This window comes from Colobus angolensis, unplaced genomic scaffold (assembly GCF_000951035.1).
Source record: "Colobus angolensis palliatus isolate OR3802 unplaced genomic scaffold, Cang.pa_1.0 Scaffold206, whole genome shotgun sequence".
NCBI classification, from domain to species: Eukaryota; Metazoa; Chordata; class Mammalia; order Primates; family Cercopithecidae; genus Colobus; species Colobus angolensis.
The window spans coordinates 1,377,554-1,395,280 of NW_012115222.1; the positions used below are offsets into that span (position 1 = coordinate 1,377,554).

General features: G+C 39.0%; 1 pseudogene; it reads right to left on the minus strand.

Moving 5' to 3' along the window:
* Window positions 1-11,770: 11,770 nt before the first annotated feature.
* Window positions 11,771-17,727, minus strand: part of LOC105511912 — a 6,363-nt pseudogene continuing 406 nt past the window's right edge.

The window sequence follows — 17,727 nt, forward strand, 5'->3', positions numbered from 1 at the left end:
ATCTTATAGCTGTAATTTAAAAAAAAAGAACAAGCCAAGTGGAGGGAGCAATACTTTAGGCACTAACAATTTACAAAACTGTAGCTTCAGCAGTGGTGGTTGTGCTTTGTTTCTGGGGTTCCTAGAAAACCCAACACCATGTGTTCATAATAAAGTTTCCAGGTTTCCTTGGGCCAGCCCAATTCCACTTTGTTAATTTCCTACTAACCTTCGACCTAATCTCACCCTCAACCATACAAGCATACAGGAATTGAACCTGCATATGGAGTCTCATGAAACAGTCAATACTTTTTTCATTTTGAGGAAAAAAATTTCTATTTTCTACTGCTGAAATTAAATTCACATTGCTTAACATTTTGTCAAATTTGGATTTGATAATCATAATAACATGCTGGCACAACTGAAGTTTTGCTTTGATCATTATTCTTCCAAAGATAACATGGATGCAAAATTTCATTTTTTAAATTTGTTTTGACTTTTAAAAATGCTTACACAGTCAAGGTTTTATGTTAGAATTTTGTACAAGTAGGATTTTTTTATTTTTTTTTATTTTTTTTTACTGATTTTTAGTTGATTCTTTAAGGAGAAATAAAATCTCATGGCAAAATCAGACTATTGGAGCGTCTGGCAGGAGTAGTTACAACAGTTGCCAAGATCTTTTTATGTCTGAAAACCAGAACAATTACCCTTAATATTGTAGTTTTATATTCTTACATCTTTGGCTGCTTGATGTGTTTTTCCAGCCAAAACCAGTTGTTGGTGAGTAATGTAAGAAATTTGTTTTTTCCTTCCCTCAAGCACTGTTCCTCTCTGCAGTGGAATGGTAATCAGTCCTAACACCTTATTCATGTTTAATCTATATACGTTCCAGTGAGCACACCATTCCTGTCTATTGTTCTTTCTGATAGATGTTTCTAGTTATACAGAGCTTTACCTTGCCTATATTCAGGTAGAAGGGTTCTGATATTCATAAATGAAGAAGGCCCACATTATCTCTCTCTCTCTCTTTTTTTTTTGAGACCAAGTCTCGCTCTTGTCCCCCAAGCTGGAGTGCAATGGCGCGATCTTGGCTCACTGCAACCTCTGGCTCCTGGGTTCAAGCAATTCTCTTGCCTTAGCCTCCCGAATAGCTGGGATTACAGGCATTTGCAACTATGCCCTGCTAATTCTTGTATGTTTAGTAGAGATGGGGTTTCACCATGTTGGGCAGGCTGGTCTCATACTCCTGGCCTCAGGTGATCCGCCTGCCTCTGCCTCCCAAAGTGCTGGGATTACAGACGCGAGCCACCACACTGGGCCGTATATTTAGCTTTACAACAAGAATGACCTGTCTTCATTAGATAGGACAGCAGAAATCTCCCATTCAGAACATGAACTTCGCTTCACTGACCCCCTTCATAGATTCCAACTTCACAAACTCCATATTCATTTCCAAGAGTATTCTTACAAAGTCCATTTTATTTTGCTCCTACAAATGTAATTGAAAATCATTGCTTCCTAATGATTGCCATTCTAACTGGTGTTATACCTGATGTAAATGACGAGTGATGGGTGCTGACGAGTTGATGGGTGCAGCACACCAACATGGCACAAGTATACATATGTAACAAACCTGCATGTTATGCACATATGCCCTAGAACTTAAAGTATAATGATAATAATAAAAAAAAGAAGTACAGGTAACATAGAAAAAAAAATCATTGCTTCCCATAATGCTTCCTTGCTTCTCTTCACCAAAATTTCTGAAAATATAGATCCCAGATTTGGCCATGGCTGCTAATTTTTATAATGCCCTGCTCAGATTTTCTGTCACAGTGACTTAGCTTTCAGCTTGCCCTAGACTCTGATTTTGACTCTCAGATTAGATGTTTAGATTGGAGATACAGACCAGAAGGCTAGGAAGGGTCTTGGGAATTGTATTAAGCCTGCAGGTCAAGTAACACAAGTGTCTCATTTTGAAATTTAAAGGTAAATACTACCACTGAGGGTGGTAGCTCACACCTGTAATCCCAGCACTTTGGAAGGATGAAGTGGGTGGATGGCTTGAGCTCAGGATTTCAAGACCAACATGGGCAACATAGTGAAACCCCTGTCTCTAAAAAAAATACAAAGAAATTAACCAGGTGTGATGGGGTGCACCTGTAGTCCCAGCTACTTGGGAGCCTGAGGTGGGAGGATCACCTGAACCCAGAGAGGTTGAGACTGAAGTGAGCCATGATCACAACACCGCACTCCAGCCTGGGTGACAGAGTGAGACCCTGTTTCAAAAAAGAGAAAAGGTAGATACTACCAAAAATACATAATCAACTGAAGTGAGATGGTAGCAGTCAGGAGAACCATGAGTGTATACTGGTTTCAACTTTTCTCATAGTAGAGAATCAATAGATGCTAATATATAAGGTCAAATATACAACATAAAGTAGTAGTTGTAAATATAACCATTAGTACAAAAACATGAACTCTCCAAATTACCAGACAATATACACATATACAAAATATTATAGATGATATAACAAACAATTATAAAAAGAAAAAACTGAAGCCACAATACGAAATATAATATGAAATATATCAGATAAAAAGTAAACATATATGCCATATAAATGTAGGTAAGTTGATTAATTCCTCATTTTAAAAAGTCTCAAATTAAATCATAAAGCAAAATGTAATTATATTTTCAAATTCAAGATATGTATCTAAGATAAAATAACTCAGAAAAAAATGAAAACAAAAGAATGAGTAAAGGCCTATCAGACAAATGTAAAGAAAATAGTAAAGGATACAATCCACATCAATGATCTCATCATTATGCATATCTATGAATAAAATAACCTTGTATCAACATACTTAAAGCAAAAATTACAGGAAACACAAGAGGAAATAAAAATACATTAGGTACAGGCAGTTTTAATGCCCATATCTCAGTTCATGACATAGCAAGTGAATAAAAAATAAGTTTGTAAATGGAACACATAAATAATGTAAGTAGTAAGTTAAGTTTGCTAACTAATTGCTTTGCATGGAATTAAAATTCCATGACTTCACATTCTTTTCACTTACCCATAAAGCATTGGAGTAAATTGACCGTATTTTAGACCACAAATAAAACCTTAGTCAGTTTTTCAAAATTAGAAGATGAAAATATGAACGAATAAGAAGTAAAAATATTGTAAAGGAAGAGTAAATAAAAGCTAATCAATTCATAAGCTATTGGAATCAAGCCAGTTCAGTAAGGTGACTGGTTACAAAATTAATATTAAATAAATAGCCTTCCTATACACAAGCAATAATCAATTAGAAAATTTAATAAAAGACTCTATCAATAATGGCAAGGAAAAAAAGATTAAACACCTAAGAAAAGCTTATGAAAAATATTTGTCTATATTTTTGCCAGGCACAGTGGCATGTGCCAGTAGTTCCAGCTGCTCGGGGGCTGAGGTGGGAGGATGACTTGAGTCCAAAAGTCCCAAGCCAGCCTAGTCAATGTAGTGAGATCCTATCTATAAGAGAATATAAATTAAAATGAATCTTTTTAATTTGTATTTTCAAATATGGGATCCTCATAAAAATACCATCTGAGTTTTATTTTAATATAGATGAGCTGATTTTAAAGATACAATGAATTTTGCTCTAGAAAAAAATTATATATGACAACATGCACACACACACACAAAGACAGAATTCATATCTCAAAGAAGGCAAAATATTTGCAACATGCATTGCATATATTTTGTATACACATATACAAAATATTATAGATGATATAACAAACAATTATAAAAAGAAAAAACTGAAGCCACAATATGAAATATAATATGAACTATATCAGATAAAAAGTAAACATATATGCCATATAAATATAGGTAAGTTGATTAATTCGTCATTTTAAAAAGTCTCTAATTTTAAAAAGGTCTAATTTTCTTATGGTGTGAAGATCTCCCATAAACTAATTTTTAAAAATCAATAAGATAATGTAAGATGGAGATCACAGAAAAAGAAGCACAAATAACCTTAAACACATCAAATAATTTTACTCTTAATATGATAAATACACCTGTAAATTAGCAAAGATTCAAATCTTTGATAACAAACTGTAGTTGGAGAAGAAGTAGGGAAGCAGGCACTCATACTTCACTGGTGAGAGTATAAACTGCTATGACATCAATGCAGAATGATTTGGCGATATCCACTGAAATTCCAAAGACACATATCATTTGATCAAACAACTCTACTTTTAAGAACTTATTCTACAGATAATACTTGCACATGTGTAAAGTGAGACATATCTAAGTAGAATCAATATAGCACTGCTGGGATTAGTAAAAGATTAAAATGAACTAAATATTCAGAATTAATACAAGTTAAATAATCGGCAATCTACTCTATCCATGGAAGGTTTAGGTAAGGAGGTAGTAGAGTTGAAAGTTGAATGGGACCATGTTAGTACAATCTGAAATCTAAGCTAAAGGATTTGGACTTTATCCAGTAGTCAAGTGAGGGAAATCAAAGTTTTCAAGCAAGGATTATGTGGTCAGCCTGGTGGTGGTATGCAGAAATCTGAGTTGGGGTCAAGAGTTCCAGCACAGGCCTTAAATTTGCACCAGAGCTGTAGGGATAGTAAAGCCACTGATGCAAGAGGCCATAGAAAGCTTTACAGCTTCGGAATTTTGATGACTGTAGTTGGTGGAGGAGGGAGAGCTGTGGAGTATTATTTCTAATTGCTGCATAATAATAACAGTATTAGTAAAATTAAAAAGGCAAAATCTGAAAATAGTTTCATGGATAAGGTAATTAATTTATCTTTTAGCTGATTGCATTTGAGAAGATAGTGAGCTTTCTGTGTGGTTAGAAACTGAAACTGGCATTCTAGAGAAAAATTAGAGAGGGAGATGTAGAATCCAGTGTTTCGGTTAAAGCTTTGAGTGTAGATTCTTTCTCTTGTGTATAAGCAGAGAATGTACAATTGGCTTTGCCATCTTGTAAAGAGATATACCAAGAGTATGACCCTGATATGGTTTGGCTGTGTCCCTACCTAAATCTCATCTTGAATTGTAGCTCCCATAGTTCCCTCATGTTGTGGGAGAGACCCAGTGGGAGATAATTGAATCATGGGGGGCAGTTTCCCCCATACTGTTCTCATGGTAGTGAAAAAGTCTCATGAGATCTAATGGTTTTATAAGAGGAAACCTTTTTTTGCTTGGCTCTCATTCTCTTCTCTTGTCTGCTGCCATGTGAGATGTGCCTTTTGCCTTCTGCCATGACTGTGAGGCCTCCCTAGGCACACGGAACTGTGAGTCCATTAAACCTCTTTCTTTTGTAAATTGCCCAGTCTCAGGTATGTCTTTATCAGCCGCATGAAAACGGACTAATACAGACCCTTTCTGTCTAATGTAGTGGTGGGGCGAAGGGAGATAGATGGGGGCAGTTGGGTAGCGGCTGGTGATAATCTCTTGTGAGCCAAATGCTAAAAGTTAGTTGACTATGTACTGGTTCCTGCCATTCTCAACTGGTGCAGAGGAACATGGTTTAAGCCCTGGTGTTAGCTCTCATAAGCGTGCATCTGGGGACAGCAGAAATAAAATGTGACACAGCCATCCCTTGTTAAATGATTCCAGTGCCTGATACCCACGTGAAATAAGTATTTCTCAAATAAGAAGATAGGGAGTCCTAGAATAAAATAAATTTTGGAAGAGATAAGCAGAAGTTAAAAGGAAGTTGGAGAACAGATTAATGCAGCATCAAGAACCCAGGGGAAGAGAGAGTCTTGAAAAGGAATGGCCTTTTTTTTCCATAAAAGTAATAGCCAGGCCAGGTGCAGTGGTTCACCCCTGTAATCCTAGCACTTTGGGAGGCCGAGGTGGGTGGATCACCTGAGGTCAGGAGTTCGAGACCAGCCTGGCCAACATGGTGAAACCCCGTCTCTACTAAAAATACAAAAAATTAGCCAGGCATGGTGACAGGCATCTGTAATCCCAGTTACTCTGGAAGCTGAGGCAGGAGAATCCCTTGAACCCAGGAGGCGGAGGTTGCAGTGAGCCGAGATCATGCCACTGTACTCCAGCCTAAGTAAGAGAGTGAGACTCCTTCTCAAAATAAAAAGTAATAGTGTATGAACAAATATAGAGAATAACAAAACCAACACAGATCTGTTTCCTGACTGCCAGTTACAATGACTCTTCTCCCAATTACCCTTATCTTTTCATACAACACTGTATAGTTATGCCATACAGTTTGTGTTCTCCCCATCATTTTCTGTGTACTTCTGTTATAGTATCTGGCATTTTTTATTCTTGCATTTTTTTGTGTTTTGATACATATATTTCCTACTACCTGTAATCTCCTTTAGGGAAGGAATTAGTTCCTGTTATTTCTGGTCTATGGCTTCTAGCATAGTGTTTTACTCAATAAATGTTGGTTGTGTGAATACTTTGAAATATTTCCAGGAATTGTAGCTTCTAGAAATTTAAGCTGTGGGCAATGCCACATGCCTATGCATATAAATTACGGAAGGAATCTTAGCTCCTATCTTAGATCATATTTGGAGGTCAAGTTTAATTGACTCACACTAAGTAAAATGAATTTTATGTATGTGAAGGAAACGAAGAACTAAATTATCTCTGGAATAATATTTTTGATATGATGGGAGCAAAATTATGAGCCTTTTCGAAAAGAATGGTAAGAGCACTCTGCAGCATCAGCAACTGCAGTGCACTGATGAAACTTTATGATCCTAGGTGCATTCATTCATTTATTCATTTAACGAAGATTGGCTGAGTGCCTACTAAGTACTTGGGGCTAACATTGGGGATACAGTGGTGAATGAAACGGACAAACTTGCCCTTGAGTTAATAAGCTTGTATTTATGGAAGATGGACAGTAAACAAACAGATTTATATTGTAATATCAGGAAGTGCTCAGTGTTATGAAGAAAAATGAAGCAGGGTTGATATGAGGAAACAGGACTCAATTCAGCAAGAGGGAGCAACTGCAAAAAGCCCAAGGTGTGAGGGGCTGGAAATAGCACTAGGCCAGGGCGATGGAACAAGAGGGAGTGAGGGAAAGGGCAGTGGGAAGTGAGGGCCGAGTGGGGGCCAGAGATTGGGTCATGTGGGCCTTGCAGGCCACGGTAAAGCTCTGCAGAAAAGCACCATAGACAGGCAGATGTGGAGCAAGTGGGCCATTACAAAGCTAGTGAGATTTCCAAGTGACACTGGGTGAAGTCGGGGCTAAATGGGAGCAGAAGCATGGCGGGGGCGGTGGTCAAACACTGTTTCCTCTGTGGAACTCACAGAATTTGCTAAAGTACTGGATGTGGAGTGAGAGAGAAAGTGGGGAGTCAAGGAGGTCTCCAAGGTGTGTGTGTGTTTGTGTGTGTTTATAATAAACTTATTTTTGGAACAGTTTCAGATTCACAGAAGAATTGAAAGGATAGTACAGAGTTCCCATATACCCCATATCCAGTTTGCTTATTATTAATAACATCTTGCGTAAGTATGGCACATTTGTTACAAGGAATGAGCCAATGTTGCTATATTTGTATTAATTAAAGCCCATACTTGTATTCAGTTTCCTTAGTTTTTAACTAACGCCTTTTTCTGTTCCAGGATCTCATGCAGGATACCATGGAGAGACTGAATACCCAGTGGGTAATGACAGACCATATATAAAAACAGAGCTCTGACCCAAAACCTGTAGCAACCAGTCTAGAAAGCTAAACAACAAGCCCTATAGCAATTGGCCCCACATGGCCAGAACCTAGTAACAAACAGCTTCCCTAATTTTTGCTGCAGCTTCCAACTGAGGAAAAACTAAAGAAAGCCATTTAAGTCCCAGGTACTTAGGAGGCACTTGAGTGGTTGACCAATCTCTGTTGAATGAATGACCGTACTCCTAACCCTGCTTCTGTTTGGCCCACCTACAGCTTCCCCATGATAAAAGCCTCCAATCTGAAGCTTCTCTTTTTCCCACTCTGAAGCTTTTCCAGTGCTCTGAGTCTCTGCCTTTGGGTTTCCACCAAACGCAAGTGATGGTGGCTACTCCTCTGCCATAGCAAGCTCCAAATAGCCTTTTCTAGCTCTAATTTGGATACTCTTTGTTTCTTCCCATGGCACAGTACATTTAGCTGTCATTGTCTCCTTAGGCTCCTCTTGGCTATGAGAGTTTCTCAGGCTTCTCTTGTTTTTGATGACCATGACAGTTTTGAGGAATACTGGCCAGATATACTATAGAATATCCCTTTATTCTCATGATTACACTGGGATTATGGTTTTGAAGGAGGAAGACCACCGAGGAAAAGTGTCATTTTCATTACTTTTTATCAAAAGTAATGAAACATTCTCTCAACATGACTTATTACTGGTGATGTTGGGCTTGACCCAAGGTGTTTTTTATCAGAGCAACTGGAAAAGTATAGTTGCCATTTACCGAGTAGGAAGAGTACAAGAGGGGCAGGATAGTTTGGGGAAACACTGGGAGTTTTAATTAGTCTCCTGCTTAGACACCAAAGTGAAGCCATTAAACAGTTATAGGGTTTAGGAGAGAAGTTATGGTTGGACATATAGAGATGCAAGTCATTAGCATACAGATGTTGTTTAAGGCTGTGGACTGGTGAAGATCACTGGGAGCTTGAAAAGGAGTACAAGTACTACCTACTGGATCATTTCAACAGGAATTTTTACTGCAAATAAGGATAGTTGTGTTTTTTCCATGTTTAAATTTTTTTTAGCTCTTTTTACATTGTTACTTCAAATGAAAGGCTTCTATCTCACTACTTAAGTGTGTTGGCTATGTTATTTTTTACATGTCCATTATCAGGTTAATGATTGCTTCTATTCCTAGTTTAACAAGAGTTATGAACAGGAGTTCAATTTTATCAAATTTTTTACCTGCATCTACTAGTATTATCAGATTCCTTTTCTTTATAAATTTGTTAAATCACCAATACATTTTTCTGAAGTGGGACCACCCTTCTATTCCTGGGGGGAAAACAACGCTACTTAGTCACAAAGTGTGTCATCAGTCATCCTCGGCGTCACCATTATCATCTATCCCCCAATTCAATTTTCTAACATTTCATCTAGAATTTTTCTTTTCTTTTCTTTTTGTTTGCAGGGCTAGCTCTGAGGTAGTGTGCCCAGAGTCAGCCTTTTAATCTATGTTGATACGGAAGAATGTCTTATTTTCTTTTGTCTAGTTAGGAAGCTAACCATAATGAATGGTCACTACAGAAATCATTTAACTATCCCTCACTCATCAGGGGAGGAAATTAAAGCTCAGAGAAGGTAACCCTCAGACAAGAGTTGCTTTGTTAATTAGTGGCAGAGCTGTGCTAGATTCCTAATCTAGTGTATTTTCCACCTGACCCTGCTGACCTGCTTAGAAGCAGGTCTATGAGATAGGAAGCAGAAGGACACCAAATGGCTGTTTCCATGCAGTTGGTTTGATTGGTGGGTTACATAAATTGGACTCATTCACCTCACAGGCTCTCTTGTCAAAATTTCACTTCTAAGCGTTAAAGAAATGCTGAATTGCCAAAAGAAAAAGCACATGGCCCTGAGCTTTAAATATTGCTTGAAAATGAAGGTGCCTGTAGGAACAATTGTGTTATGTTTCCCTTTCTAAACTATCATAAAAATTAAAAGGGAAAAGTGGAATGTTCTGTAAATTAAAAGTCTTGAGAAACACTACTACAGATATTAATATTTAGGAGTTATCATGCATTGAGAGTTATTGCTTGAAGTTATGCCAACTTTTAATTTTGTAAAAACACAAAATTCTAGAAAATAATTAGAATACTTTGTAATATGTTATTACATATTAACAGGGATTCCTTGGCCAGAGAACTAATTTTAGTGGCATGGTTTCTTATTCAAAGGAAATTTCAAATTTTCCAAAAGAAACATTTGTTCTGTCTCCTACAAGAATATTTTTAGTGAACTCATATTTGGAGAAGAAAAAAGATGATTATGAGGATATTTTGCAATGTGTGTACTGCACATGAATCTTAATAAAAAAATTCACTTCAATTCAAAACATGTTTATAGTATTCACTCATGTAAAAATTTGAATGTGGGGTATTCTAAACCCCAAGTTACTACCATCAAGGAACTCAAATGAATAGAGAATATAAGCATGTACAGCCAACAATACTACAATGTGAAAAGATTTTATGGTAGAAGAAAACTTTGAGCAAGTCCTTGAAAACTGAAGAATACCTATTAGTAGAAGGTGGAAAGGGAAAAACATGCTTCAGGTAAAAGGACTGATAGGGGCAAAGGTGCATGGCTTCAGGCTTGGGTAGGGCAGATTCTTGCAGTGGGTGCCTGGGAAATATGGAGCAGGATGTAGGAAAAGGAGAAGAGTCTGGAAAGCAAGGGTAAGTTGAGTTTTTAAGATCTTACCATGTGAGCAAGAAGGAGTCATAGATCTTTTTATAAATACGTATTTGAGAAAAATAATTGAGTTTGCTCTTCTTTTTTTTCTTTTCTTTTTTTTTTTTACAATTTAATATTACTGTATTTCCTTGTAAGAGGAACGTTTCAACAAATTTTACAGGTGTCAATCAACACTTGTTCAAATTGGGCACATATCAAATCTAGCATCGTGAGTGTTTTATTTATTTGCAAGTGAATTTTAACTATCATTACAAATGTCAATATACTACACAAAACATCCACAGGAACTTTTTCATCTTTTTTTGAATTGCACACAAACATTTCCTACATAATCCAATATACAACAGAGAAATGGTACATCTTTTTCTTTCAATTTACATACAATGGAAAAACAAGTATATATATATGTCTATTTTACAAAGTGTAATAAGACACTAGAGCAAGTTGACAGTTTATAATTGAGAAATTATCTAATAAAAATATCAATTTTTTTCAGCATCAGTCACTTCCACAACCAACTGTTATTCTGATTAATAAAACTTGCTGCCTATCAGAATTCTGGTATATACTCATACCATTACTCAACTTGTAGTACTGCTCCCCACTTTAGTTCTTCACAACCACTAACATAGAAAATTGTTGAAAAGTAGGGGCAAGCATTTGCAAAAACAAACAAAAAATCGCCAGCTTATTGTAAGCATGAACATGTATGATGGAATTTCTTCCCAGCAGTAGGCTTTCAAACCATCAAGAAATCACCAGAACTAAGTTTGCCAAGTTATTTTGCCTATGTCCAAGAGGAGATGCACTTGTATATCCAACAGAGGAGCTGAAAATCAAACTTTCGGGGTGTTCAGTTTCGGGGTGACGTGGGAAATTCAGCCACAATTTTAAAATGACTGTCTTAAAAAAATGACCACCCAAAATAGGTTCACTAAATTTATTTTAAAAATCATAAAATGTTTCTTTAAAAAGAGCGTTACATCCTGCCCACTGCTCTGAACAGATGCCAGGGACATGTGGACTATTGTTACTTTTCCTCCCTGTCCCACTCCCAAATGTTACAGCGGCCACAAAACAGGTGTTCACAATAATTACATGGGGGAAATTTTTAAAAAATCACCAACAATAACAAAAAATAAAATCCATTCACTCTGCTGCTGTTTCAAAATTTCAAAGTTAGTTTTTGGATGCCCTTCCCCCCAACCCTGTTTGTAAGGAACTAAAACATTACAATCGGTGAACAGCAAAGATTTCACTACACCTCAAATGCAGAACACCAACGAAGCAGAGGAATGTTGGCTTTCTGAACAGAAGCAGATAAAAAAACAAAACAAAACAAAAAGATGCAGGACTCCTTCAGGTCTTCACTAGTCTTAGAAAAACTTTCTGGAATACTGCTTCACATTGTTCTGCATCTAATACTGTGCATTCTGTATCTGGTCCTGTGTTCCTGTAATGGTAATGATCCGATTTTTGGATCCTTTTAAAGGCTCATCAGTTTTGATCACAGCTCCCAACTCATGACGAGTTTAATCCGCTGACCACTTTTGCCAATAATAGATCCAGTCAAATCTTTGGGAATAGTTACTTGTATAGTAATAATAGGTCCACCAAGATCACCATATGAGCCACGACCCCCTGCATGGGAATAATCATATCTGGAGCCACTCTGTGGTTCATCAGCCATCTGCCATTCTGATGGGCTCCATGTATCTATTGTACAGTTCCAAGTTTCATCAGGACTGAAACCAACCATGCCGTCGTGACAGTCTCTAGGTCTCCCTCTTCTGTCACAGGCCATTAGGTCTCCCCACTCTAGGTGGTGGTAGTGGTGGAGGAAGAGGAAGATTCCAAGCTCTGCTACCACCCCGGCCATCTCATCCAGGAGGAGGAGGAGGTGATCCTCGACGAGGGCTCATATCTCTTCTAGATGGAGGCATGGGACGCCCACCCTGACCAGGAGACATTCTGTCAAAACCACCTCTTCCCCACATCGGAAATCCCACTGGGCATCCAGGGTGGTCATCAAACATCATTGCAAAACCACCATAATCATAGGTTTCATTGTAAAAATTGGGATCATAAGGCTATACAGGTCCTTTGATGGGAGACTCAGATATAAGATCAAGGATGATCTTTATGCACTCTACAACCCTATTGGGTTTTCCTCCAATAAGAACAGCTCTGTCAGTGGGATGAGAACAGCATTCCTAGAAAAGCTTGATGGTTGTTTGAGAGTTCTCTCAAAGTTCTTTGATTTTAGCACCTTTGACCCCAATATTCCTCCTGCTAGACTCTGATGAAACAACAGCCTCAACTCGCAGTCAAAGTCACTTCCTTTATAGTGTTGGTAATTTAAGCACTCAACAGCATCAGATTCCAGCGGGAGCTGGCTGGTTGCAGTGAGTAATGGCAACTTCAGGTCCTCTTCCAAGGTAGGGATGATTTTCTTCAGAATTTCTCCAATTGTTTCAATATCGGCACTGATACTCAGTATGCACTCGGGGCCACTGCTGTCTGAGACTGAAACACTAGCATTGTAGTCCGTACAGAGAGCCTCGATATTCTTGCCTCCTTCTCCAATCACTGCCCCAGCAATCTTGCTCTGAAGCAGAATGCGTAATTCAACCATCTCATCAGTGTTTCTAGATCTTTCAATGCTTGTTCCTATTCCATATCTTCTGCAGGGCGTTTACCAAATTCACCATTGGTTTCAGTGTTAGGAAAGGTTTCTTCTGGCTGTACAGTTTCCACTTGTATTAAAGGGACACACCAAGCTATAGGCCACGAATAAGTGGGACACAGGCCGAGTTTGCTCCTTTAAGGAAAATTAAAATAGATTCTAGTGATGATTATGTGTGTGGGGGCAAAGGACAGGTATTGAAATTTTCACACTAAACTCATGTAAAAATGAGTGACTTCTTGATATCTCTGTAATAGGATAACCCATAAGTTCTATTGTCCATATTGTAACATTTTTTAGAATAAGAGGTGGGTACTTTAAAAAATAATGCTGGGACAACAATCCTAAAGTGGGAGTGTCCCAGACAAATTGAGAGGTAGGGTCCCACTATAGCTTATTACATTTCCTTTAGTTGAAAGCAAACAAGCAAATGAACCTTGATTTGGAAATTACAATTCAGACTCAACCAAATAAAAGTCCTTTTGGTTTAAAATAGTTATCATGAGATGAATATTCAGGCAATTTTAAACTCAAAGAATAAGAGCTAACACTGTGAGTTAGGCACTCTGGTAAGCACTCCACACCTATTAAGTCATTTAATCTTCATACCAAAACTATGAGTTAGGTATTAATATGACTATTTGCCCCACTTTATAGCTGAAGAAATGGAGAGACTGTATTTAGTGGAAGGTCCAAGGTTAACTGGTGACCCAGCAGAGCCAAGATTCCAATCCAAGTTTTTTGGTGCCAGCTGATGTCCTAGTCCATGCTACATTGCCTCTCACACTCTAAGCTTCAGCCCACTTGCCTCCTAAATTTGAATTTCAGATGAACAATAATTTTTTTTTTTTTAGTACAAATGTGTCCTATGCAATATTTGAGACAAGGCCCCTCCTTCTTCTTGGTTGCCAAAGGAGCTTATTTATCCTTAGCATGGTTGAGTGCTGAGCGTGGGTGTGGGCTTCTGATCTCTATGTCTCAGCCAGTACCCTTGGCGTTATCTGCTGAAGTGTTCTTTTTGGTTGTATAACTCACAGCCTGTTCTCACAGCCTAGTCTCCCAGCAGAGCCCATCATTTCTCAAGCCAGAATCAGCTCTGCCTCTACTCCTGGTTATGCTGCAGATGCCTAGTCTCAGCCTCATCTCTTATCCACCTAGAAATATTCATATGAATATTTTTGAATGCTTGCATATTCATATGAATATTATTGAACATTAAGGACTATCTTAGGAATATTTAAGAATAGGCCAGGTGCGGTGGCTCAGCCTGTAATTCCAGCACTTTTGGAGGCCAAGGTGGGCGGGTCATGAGTTCAAGAGATCAAGATCATCCTGGCCAACATGGTGAACCCCCATCTCTACTAAAAATACAAAAATTAGCTGGGTGTAGTGGTGGGTGTCCGTAGTCCCAGTTACTCTGGAGGCTGAGGCAGGAGAATCGCTTGAACCTGGGAGGCAGGGGTTGCAGTGAGCTGAGACTGCACCGCTGCACTCCAACCTGGTGACAGAGTGAGACTCCATCTCAAAAACGAAAAAAACAAAAAACAAAAAACCAAGAATAGTTAAGAATAGACATAATAAACCTGATTTGGGCTAGAAGAAAAGCCTCAACTCAAATGGGAAAGAGTTTTTTGTTTGCCTATGTTTGTGAGCAAGTAAAGCAAAATTCCACCATAGCACTTGCTCACTCATTATAGCTCACAAATGAATCCTATCATATGTTAGAGATGTCCTGTAAGGAAGAATTTGATGAGTTGTTAGCAATGACTGAAAAAATAACAAACTAAGCAGCTCATCGTTCTGCTATAATTTTCCATTGACTCCCTTCATTGTCTGCCACCTAAGAAGAAATCTTCTTACCTTACCACCCACAAAGCAGGCAAGCAGCTGAGGTACAGCCTAAGGATTCTAGGGTCCAACTCCAGCTCTACACACCATTTTCATAGCCTTAGTTTCCACGTTTCTAACACTGGAATAATAATACCTGCCACATAAAGTTTTTTTGAAGTTCAAATGAAAAGTGGTAAGTAAAACATAAAATATAGTAACTGTAAACCAAGGTTAACTTCAAAGCTCATCTTATACCTCATTGTCTATGTAGTGGGTTGAATAGTGCCCACCCCCCAAGAAAGATATGCCCACCTGGAACTTGCTACTATGAATTTATTTGGAAACAGGATCTTCATAAAACCTGCAAATATCTTGAGATGATATCATTCTGGATTTAGGGTGGGCCCTAAGCGGAATGAGTATGCACTTACAAGGAAGTATGCTTATAAGAGAAAGGCAGAAGGAGATTTGAGACACAGAGACACAGAGAGGAAGGCCATGTGGAGACAGAGGCAGAGATTGGAGGTATGCTGGCACAGGCCAAAGAACACCTAGAGTCATCAGAAGCTAGAAGGGGCAAGGAAGGATTCTCCACTCGAGCCTTTGGAGAGGCTCTGCTGACACCTTGATTTTGGACTTCTAGCCCCCAGAACTGTGAAGGAATCAATTTCTGTTGTTTTTAGCCAACGGAAACATTAGTTGTGGTAATTTGTTATGATAGTCTTAGGAAACGAATACAGCTTACTCCCAACCCATCAGTAAACCATGACAGCTCCATCTTCAAAATACATCCAGACCGTGCGCCACCTCCACCTCCATTAGGGACACTAAGCCACCATCATCTCATTACTGGTCATCCTGCATTCATCCTCACATGCCCTGCAGTCACACAGTAATCAGAGTATGATCAGAAATTGATGTCAAATCTTGTCAGTCCTCTGCTCAAAACCCTCCACGTGCTTCTCATTTCTCTCAGAATGTAACCAAAGGCTTTCTCATGACCTACAAGGCTAGACACAATCTGGCCCCACTCCCTGTCCTTTCTTCTTTAACACTCTCATAGTCCTGCTTCCTTGCTGCTCTGCGCACGTGCCGAGCACACTCCCTCCTTGAGTCTTTGCATGCTCTTCTTTCTGTTCGGATAAGCACAGGCCTGCTGCATTACACATCTCTGCTCACATCTCACCTCTTCAGAGAAGCCTTGCCCCTTCATCCTATCTGAAGTGGTCTACTCCAATTACTGTCAATATTACATCACTCTTTGTTGACTCCTCAAAATGTACATCACAAACAGTACTTACTTTATTTTCCTGTTCCTACCCTCTCTCCTATTATCAAGAATGGTCCCTAGGTATCAAGACCTTGTCTGTCTTGTTCATTACTGCATTTCCAGTACCAATGCTCAGCTCATTGCAGCCACTAATAAATATTTGCTGAAAAGATGGAGAAACCAACATACCTTATAGCTATTAAGGGTGTTCACCAGAGAGGATGAAGATGGTATCTGTTTTTAGCACCACCCCAAACAGCACGTTCCAGACACTAACCTGGATCTCCACCTACACACAGTCTTAGAGGTTAGGAGTCACCGCCAAAGAAAACCACCCATTGTAGTTGCACAGTGAGATGTGAAGTCAGAGTATTGCTACACAGTATTAACTTTTCAGTGAGGTGTTTTAGAATGCCTACAACTGTCAAGTTCAAGAGACAGATTAATGTTAAATCTATAAATGAGTTCCTGAAAAAAAATTGAGAACAACAAAAACAATTTTTTATATCTTTGATGAAAAACAGTTTAAAAAATGTTTTCCGATGGGTGCGGTGGCTCACGCCTCCCAGCACTTTGGGAGGCTGAGGCGGGCAGATCACGAGGTCAGGAGTTCGAGACCAGCCTGGCCAACATGGTGAAACCCCATCTCTACTAAAAGTACAAAAATTAACTGGGTGTGGTGGCGTGCACCTGTAATCCCAGCTACTCGGGAGGCTAAGGCAGGATAATTGAGCTGAGATGGCGCCATTGCACTCCAGCCTGGGCGACAGGGCGAGACTCTGTCTCAAAAAAAAAAAAAAGTTTAAGAAGTTCTCATATGCTCTATTTTATTTGACTCTGTCACCTGCCTGAGTCAGGGATGGTGGACAGAGTTATTCTTACTTTTCAGGTAGAAATACGGAGACTTATGGAGACTAAGTGACCCGTAGAAGGTCAGACAACTGCACAACTGGCAATAAAGTAGTCTCAGACTCAAATCAAGACTTCTGATTTGAGGTTCCTTATTTTCCTCTATTGTACTCCATTAATTAATTTATTTAATGTACATAATTGAACACCAACTATTTCAGGTACTGTGTTAGGTGCAGCATATAATAAGAAAGTTGATAATCTGTCTGCTATTTTACAATGTTAAAAAAAAGTGCATACACGTACTTGGGGGGGAAATCAGTACAGTAACTGCTATTCTTCTCCTCTCGCCCTCTTCTCCTAATCCCTCTCTCCTGATATAATCACTGTTATCTGGAAATCTTTGGCTATACAGGCTAAGTCCCCTGTATCTGCGGCGAGGTCCTTCCTGGAGGTGCTGACTGGACTAGATGACCTTGGTTAGATGACGACCAACTAGATGACCTTGGCTAACTCATCTCTATCCCTGGGGCGGCTGTGACACAGGATGAGTGAGCTACGTCTGGTAACAAGAGTGCCACTCTAGTGTAAGGGGGCTGCGAAGCAGAAAGGAGGTCAGCCCTTTGGAGAATGTCTCTAGAGGGTGTGGGCAGAACCACGTCTCCGTGGTTAGGCAGGTCTGGGTACCTAAGTTTAAC